General features: G+C 54.9%; 1 protein-coding gene across 2 annotated transcripts in view; it reads right to left on the minus strand.

The window, feature by feature from the left end:
• The window catches only part of Cacna2d4 (calcium voltage-gated channel auxiliary subunit alpha2delta 4), a 113790-nt gene that overhangs the window by 15774 nt on the left and 89566 nt on the right, over window positions 1-8450 (minus strand). The gene's annotated exons all lie outside the window — the stretch shown is intronic.

The raw sequence follows: 8450 nt of genomic DNA on the forward strand, positions 1-8450 counted from the left end.
CTGAGGGAATGGAAGCCCAGTAGAGGGTCCATGGCTCAGCTAAGTTGCCAGCCAGGAAGTAAACTTAGCTTCGGCCTGGGGCCCTGAGCCTGTAAGGAAGGCATAGCTCTGAGTTCTTCCCTGGATGTCTGGGCGGGAGGCCTGGTGGGAAAACGGTCTGCAGCTCGTGGGCAGGCCTCTCATACACTCTGAGCACAGGATCAACTTCCTCATCATTACGTCACTTGCCTAAGAGACTCTAAAGTCACTCGATGCCCATTCCGACTCTAGTGCCTGCTGGCTCGTCCCCGGTGCACTTGTGTCCCACTATGGCACGGGGTGTAGATCTGCATCTTTTCTCAAAGACAGTGGGTATCCGGCCTGGTATGAGCCTGGGATGTTTAGCGGGGAAGGGGATGACAGAGTAGTCATGCCAGCAGAGTTTCAGCACTTTCCAGGGCCCCAGTCTTGCTCCGGCCCACTAGGGCAATGAGTGCAGATTGTCACTGTCACCGAGCTGCATCCCCAGACTTTTTGGTGTTTTTCATTTTGAAGCAAGGTTTTGCTAAGTTGCCCGGGCCAGCCTTGAACTTGTGATGTGTCGGCCTCAACCTCTTGAGTAGCTGTGATTACAAGCGTGTACCTCTGTGGAGGCTCAGGGGACAGGAAGTTACAAGGGCTGGATTCTCTAGACCAGCGCCTCCGGAGCGCAGTTGTAAGAGTTTGCAGCTGAAAGAAACTGAGGTCCTAGGAGGCCCCTCCTCTCCCCTACGGCCTCAGGATTTCTGAGGTGGATCCGGGGAGCCTCTGGGATAGGGGCAACCAGGCTTAAAGGTCCAGATGGCTGAAAGGGGTAGGTGGGCAGGTAGATCCATGAGAGGAAACACAGATGTAGCACGCCATCCCAAGTGGGCAAGTGCTCTGTCCCAGCAAGTGTGGTGCCCTTTTCCCTTTCTCACTGAGGAATGCCCTGGTGCTCACTACACAGCTCTCCTTCACCTGTAGAGACACTTCCTGCTTCCAAGCACAGGCAGAGGGTGGCCGTGCTGATGTTGAGGACAGTCGACCCCTTGGGATGGAAGGAAGCTTATGATGCCATCCTTGGCTCCAGTAGTCAAAGGGTCCCAGATTATTTCTAGAATGGAACTCTACTCTTGCCTCAGCGGCTCAGGGTGAGGCCCATGGAGCTGTGCAATTTCCAAGATGGAGGAGTGTCCATGACTCCATTAGGGAGGTCTGGAGAAGGGAGGGTTTGAGTCTACCTCAGTGAAAGCCAGGTTTCAGGGCCCCTTGGCTAGAAATGAGGCCTGGGTGAAAGGTAGGCTTTCGGCAGTTCCAGCCCCGGCTCCTACGTGACCGGCTGCAGAATTCGGTATATTCCGGTAGCCCCCTGAGGCACTATACCACTTGAGGCATTTCCTCAAGTTCTGAATGGAGCTGAGCCCACCCTCTGCCTGAAGGCTGACCTCGAACTGCCTGCCTTTCAAGGCTCATTCTTTCCATGCTGGTGGTTTCTCTTGGTTCATCTCGGTCCTGAAGGCCTTGGTTTCAGGACTCCATACCACAGTGAGTACACACTGCTCATTTTTGCTGCGACTGCCAAGCCAACCTTCTCTTGCAATGAGCTTTTAGGATTCCAGTTTCCTCCTCTGGCCTTCCTTCCATCCATTCTCCGTATGACCACAGTGAACTCTCAGAAGGTCAAACCCCACCACTCATTTCCTTGACCCTCCCACAACCTTCCCATTTAGAGCAAAATTTAGATCCCTGCAAACTCACGAGGCAGCCTTGCCGGTGTCTTTGGCTTCAGCTTGAATCACTGTCTTCCTCAAACATGTCAGTTCATTCTACTTCAGGGCATCAACTCAGTGACTCTTTCTGGATGCTCTTACCCTGCAGCTCTACAGGGCTGGCTGGCATGATCAGATCTCTTTAAAAAACCAGCTCAAACCTCACCACCTGGCAGAGACTTCCTCGACCTCCCCAGATAAAGCAGGCTTCATCATCATTTGTTCTTTCTCTCCCCCCTCCCCTTCTCTCTCCTCCCCTCCCCCTCTCCCTCCTTTCCCCCTCTCTCCCTCCCCCTCTTCCTCTCTCCCTCCCCTCTCTCCCTCTTTATTTGCTCTCCTTTTCCCTCTGTCTTCCCCCTATCTCTTCCTCTTCCCCTTTCCCCTCCCCCTCTCATTGCTGTTTTATTTTCTAAGTGATGAGATTTGTTTACATATTTGATGTCTCACCCCATGGAGTGGGGTTCACAGAGGGCAAGCAGACTGAGCTCTGATTCTGGATCTAGAGTCCCACTGTCACATACCAGGGCTCAGTAAATGTTTCTTGGGCTAAGTAAATAAATGTGTCAGCACTTGACAGGGAGGCAAGTTCCTGGGTGACCCCACTTCCCAGTCTGCTCAAGCTCAGACCTTCCTAGCCTCCCCTCCTCCCTGGAGCATCCATTCATCACTCACAGTGACCTGCCCACTCTGTGCCCCAGACCCTTTAGCAATCCACTGGGAAATGAGAGATTTAAGTGAGAAATGAAGTGGACCTTCCTTCTGGTAAGAAGGGCAAGGCGCTGATACAGAAGTGGGAAGAGAGCAAGAGGCACAGAATCTTCAGCCAGGGCTGCCCTGCCGGAGGCTCTCACCCCCAGGCTTGCCTTAGTCCTGTGCCGGCACACTCGCGGAGCTCAGCCTTCAGGCCCAGGATCGCTGCTCTGTTGCTGTGGTAGACTCTAGGGACCAGAGGTTCCTGGTGATTCACCAAAGTGCCTGGGAGGACAATCTTCCTGACTCACCTCCTGCTACCTGTTGTGTGGCTGCTTCTGCCCAGAATTTTTGACGAGGAGAGGCAAGGGGTAGGAAGCCTGGCTAAGCTGCTTTCCTAGGGTAGTTAAGAGAGCTGTCCTTACGGTTGGGTCTGATTGGATCCCAGCTCAGATCCTGACCTTGGTTTGTGAGGAACCCCATAGATGAAGGGTAAGTCTCAGATGACTCTCTACCTGCCACAGCTTACCTTCTCCTGCCCCTGTCCTTCCTGCCCCAAGCTACCTCCCCATCACTTCCTGCGGTCCCTCCACAGGGACTGTGTTTTCCTCCAACACCCCAGTGCTTTGGAGTCCTCTCAGCTGGGTTCATAGCCTGACAGAGTTCCTCAGTGAGACCACAGGCAGCTGACCTGTGGTGCCGTTTTGTCTTCAGGGATGTCAAAGCAAAGCACACACAAAACAGCACATTCGTGAGTGACACACACACACACACACACACACACACACACACACACACACACACCCTCTGGAGCACCAACTTTTCCCTGCTGGCCTCTGCACCTGCATTGATCCCTCTTGGCCTCTCACTGGCTAAACAGAGAGCATGAAGGAGGGGCCTGATTTCTGCAGCTGTTAGCCGTGGCCCTGGCAGGTACTCAGTGAGTGCCCGCCCGAGGCAGAGAATTCCAGGGTAGAAGCAACCATGGAGCTCCACCCACCTGCTTATTCTGTAAGGAGGGAAATCAGCAAGGGGTAACTGCTTAGCTGGTTACTGCTCGAGAAGCAAAACTGTAGACTTCACCAACAGGAGGGCATAGAGGGGTGTGGTGATAGGAAAAGGTAAGGCAAGCTACCCCCAAACAGCTCACAACACAGGACAAAAAGCTACCCCACGGATTTCTCTGTGATCAGAACTGCAGAGTGGCACAGAGAGAACATTCCCTGCAGAGGGGATGCTGAGGTGGTGTTAATTTTACGTGTGTGTGTGTGTGTGTGTGTGTGTGTGTGTGTGTGTGTGTGTGTCCATCACAACCTGTGGGAGTCTCTGCCCTGTGGGTTCTGGGGATTGACCCCAGACTATTAGGCTGGATGACAAATGATGCTACCTGCTAGGAGAGCCATCTCGCCTCACACCCCTTCTGGAGCTGAGTTTTTAAGGCAGGGGTAGATCACTATGGGCAGACATCACTGTGCTCCTGAAGGGCCTGTTTTCCTGAGATAGGAGGTGGGCGTGTGTTAGGGTAGTGGCCGGCTGCCTTGTTGGAAGGGCAGGCACAGGGGACTTCAGGGACAATAGGGACCCTCTCGGCTCTGTTGGATTGCAGTCCTGAATCAAGGTGCCCCCCAGCCTTCAGCCCCAGCCCTGAATGTGACATAGAGGAAGTACCCTGGGATATGTATTCATGCTGTGTTAGCTTCAAGCCAGACCATCTGCTGGACAGGAAGGATGTAAAGGCATGAGGCAGGATTCATGCTGCAGGCTGGGAAGGCCAGCTTCTCCTCTGTCTGAGCCTTTGGCTCAGTCCAGCGTGGGAAGGAACACTCTCCATGCCAGTGAATGGGAATTTGCTAGACTTGTTTTGTCTTGATTGGGAGAGAGGCCTTTCCATTCATGGACGCAGCTTTCTGACCCATCCTTTTGACCAGCAAGGCCTCCTTCAGTTCCCTGTGGGCATCGAGGCACATGGTCCTCCAGGTTGCAGCTGCCTGCTCTGACACTCCACTTTCCCAAATAGTCCTGGCCAAGGGTGGTCACATCTAGCCCCTTGTCTAAAGGGTCCTCTGAGGACCCTCAGCGCCTCTCTTGCAAGAGAACTCTAAGGAGCTGGCTTTTCCTTATCACAGCTGGGGTCTGACACAGGAGACAGACCCAGTGTTTCGGCAGGTCTAAGACAGTCAGCCCGACTGTGGTCTGTCTGGGTCCTGCACCCTTTAAAAGGTCCTCCTGCCTTCCAAACGAACAGAGATGGACGCTTGCAGGAGTGCTGGGAGGTGAGAGGAGACAAGGGTACCTCTAGTCTTGGGCAGCGGAGATTCACCCACAAACGCTCTCCTGCTGCCACAGAGCTTCGGAGGCCGGTGCGCGCGCCCGCCATCGCAGATGCGCCCCAGCTGTCGCTCCGCTGCGCGCTCTCCTCCCTCCGCTTGCTTGCTGTTGAGCACGCGCGCTCTGATCCTTCTGCCTCTCCCCCTCTTCGGTCTGTCTTCCTCCCGCCCTCCCTCTTTCGCTTCAGTTTGTCGTTGACCCCACAGCCCCCTCCCCGGCAGTGGCAGCTCAGCCTGCGGGTCCGCCTCTTTTACAGGCGCTGTCCAGTCTCCCGCTTGCTGAACCAGACCGGACATCCCCACGTTCTGCCTGCCAAGCTGCCCGTGTCCAGCTACCTGGTCTGAGCATCAGGTCCCAGTGCAAAAAGGTGAGTTGCGAGCGGCTTCTGGGAGAGAATGGGGTTGGCCCAAAAGAAGGGATGGCTTGGGTAGGGGAACTAGGGACCACCTGTCCTTGCACAATTAGCAGGGCTTTCTTCCCAGGGCAGTTGCCGAGGTGGGGTGGGGGAACCACTTAGGAGCAGATACCTGGGAAACCCAAAGATACAGAGCATTAGGAACTCTGACTCCTCAGTGCTGGGGACATAGCTGTGTATTCTGCTAAAGAGGGGGTGTGGAGGAGGGGACAGGGAGGAGAGCAATGCTGGTGCCACATGATGGCCCCGGGTAGCATGGAGATGTCCCTGCAGCAGGAGGAGCGGCAGCTATGGGAGGGGGAGACAGCTTGGGTGTTGGAAACAGGCTGGCATTCTGAGAGCCTTGAGTGGGGGTGGAGGACCCACTGATTGAGGGAAGGCTGGACCTTTATACCGGTCGCTCTGGCAGCTTGCTGGCCTTCAGGTAGCTGTCCTTGGACAAGGGTGCAAAGGAGCCCTTCCTAGTTGGAATAGTCTTTGCAGTCCTGATGGAGCCTCCCTGGTGGGGGTGTGGCTGGGAGTGAAGGAGGGGTGTCTGGTAGTTCTTCCTTACAAACCCAGGCCTTGATTTTAGCACACTGGATGGCCAGACAGGCCAGGAACCTGAGATGCTTAGGTGGTCCACCACTGCACAATGGCCTTTGCAGCAGGTGGGACAGATGCCTTTGGAGCACTGGGCACTCAGTGTAGGGGGCAGCGTACTGAGAGGTCACAGTTACCTGGCTGCCTGGCTCACATGGGCATGGATGCCCGACTAGGAGCAGGACCTTGGTTTTCAGGAGCCCCAGGCCCATTTCATAACGCTGGATTCTGCCCAGGAATCTGCAGTTCAAATTCCTGTATGGCCGGCAGGTCTGGGACTGGGCTCTGATTGGTTGCTCAGCCTCCCACCCCCCAGCTGTCTGCATTCCAGGGTGGTGGTGGGGATGTTGGCACCAGGCTGCCAGGGTTTGTTGGGCATTGCCTTGTGTGACTCAGATTGACAGGCCCACAGCTTAGATAACTACAGCAGGTGGGGGGAGGGGAAGGAGCCAGCATGTGGCACTGGGCGGGGGGAAGTCCAGCTGGTGGGAAATCAACATCAGCTTCAAGCTGCCAGAAGAGCCCAGCTCCTCCCACCTTCCCCCACCTCTGGCTTCCCAGCAGGGCAGGGGAGGGCTTCTTGGCTGTGTCCAGAAGAGGGAGTACTCAGGGGTCAAACCAGAGCAGGGCAGGTGGGGGCAAAAGAATGGGTGACTTCAAGGTTAAGACAGGGGGGGCCCTAGCTGTGATTTTTCTTCTTTCTCACCAGGGAGGTTTGGCTAGGAGTCCCAGGGATGTGGCCTCTTACTTCACTTAACCCCCCCGTGGAGAGGGTCACCCTTCTTCTCTTTTCAAGGGTCAGGCAGGGAGAACTGGACAAGGAAAGTGGCTCAAGAAGCTGGTGGAGAGAAGACAGGGTGCTGAGAGGGACCTGGGGGAAGGGTGTGCGGCTGTTCCAAGCAGAAGGGGTTTAGAAACTGCTTCCCTGGACAGTATGGACTCAGAGGTGACTGGCAGGGGGCAGATGTGGGGGTATTTTCTAGAAGGGCCTCGTGACCAGACAGGTGACAACAGCTCAGGGGACGTTTCAGTTTCCCGTGTTCTGGGCTACCAGGAATTCCAGTTGCCTAGACTAGAGTCCATACTCCCTGGAAGTCCTCTAAGATAGGACAGGATGCCTTGCAGGCCACTGGCTAGCCTTGAGCGTCCCTGAAGAACCGATCGGGTAGAGCATTCTGCTAGCCCTTTCTGCTTCCCTCTGCGGGTGTATAGAGATGGGGGAGGGGATGCAGGAGCCTTGACCCAGGAGAGACAACCTGGGGACGCACATGAATGGGGCCAGGAATCAGGAGCGGAGGGCACTCCCTGCTGCACACTGTAAATACCTGATTGGAGGGGCACTAAGAAGGAGCTCAGAGGAATCTTGTGAATCTCAGGCCTGGGCTGAGGTGTTTTTTTTTCTCTTTTCTTTTTTTGGTTTTTAGCTGAGTGTAAGCCCACATCATGGGGAGAGTAGGCCTCCATCTGTGGGAGAAATTGGAGGGCAGGTGCACTCTGTCATCCTAACCTCAGTGTTCCTCAAGCAAGCCTAGCTGGCTGCTCCAAGCTGGGGGAGGGGGCAGCTAGGGTTCCAGGGGAAACAGCTCCCACACCCTATCAGTGTATGTACAGCAGCCATTGGGCCGGCAGGAACATGTGAGGCCTCTGGCTGCCCCTGCTCCTGCCTCACCGGTCTGCTGCTCCCATCCTCTACTCCCCAACTGCCCCACATCCCCTCGCTCCCAGCCCTGAGGGGTTTTCTTGGTTCCTTCCAGCCTCTGGGTAGGATGGGGACAGGAATGGCTGTTTGCTCAGACACTGATGAGAGATGCCTTATAAACTGTGAAGTTCTGTGTGGATGAGGGCTGTATGTCTCTGTTTCTGAAGCAGCCTTTACCTGAGGGATAGACAGGGCTGAGGCCGGAACCTGGGAGGGCCACCGAGTCAGAAGTTTTGTGGGCAGGGAACGGGTCCAATCGATATTCTTCTGTTTGCCTAACCTTTTCCATGCCTCAGTTTCCCTACGATGCTGATAACGACTTTAACCTTACTGAACTGTACAGGCATCAAGAACACAATACTGTGTTGGTCTTCGACTGTGGCCATTAGCATCTCCCCATGTAAAAGGCTTGTAGGAGGTCCTCAGGTTGGTGCCCTTGTCTTGGCCTGCCTTAGGCAAGGTTAATTAAGGTTCTGAGTGAGCCCTGGGCTTATTTTTCCTTTAAATCTGCCATTTTCTGTCCCAGCTCCTCCAGGCTAGCCGTATGCAGCCTATGCTGTCCCCAGTTGCCTGACCTAGAGTGTACCAGCATGGCCTTCCGGGTAGCTGTTAGACCCAGGCTGAATCTGCTGGCCTACACTTCTCAATCTTGAATTTGTCCCCAAATTGCCTGGGGTGATTTTGGTGGTGTGGGTCCTGAGAGTTAGCATTTCTGAAAGGGTCCAGGCTAGCTGATCTTTCTAGTCCATCAGAGTCAAAACTGCATGTTTCTGGTTTGGGAGGTCTAAAGGTTGGTCGATCCTAGCTTATCAGCTCCATTCTCTAACCTGAGTCCAGGGATCCTCCTGGGCCCAGTCTTGCCCCACTTTGTTCTCTTGTTTCTGGGGATAAGGTAAAATACAGGTTAGTGTTGGGAGCAGGTCCTGAAGGTGGGGGTGGGGCATGGGGGGTAGGGGTTGTGGTGGTG

Source organism: Rattus rattus, chromosome 6, assembly GCF_011064425.1.
Source record: "Rattus rattus isolate New Zealand chromosome 6, Rrattus_CSIRO_v1, whole genome shotgun sequence".
Taxonomy (NCBI): Eukaryota; Metazoa; Chordata; class Mammalia; order Rodentia; family Muridae; genus Rattus; species Rattus rattus.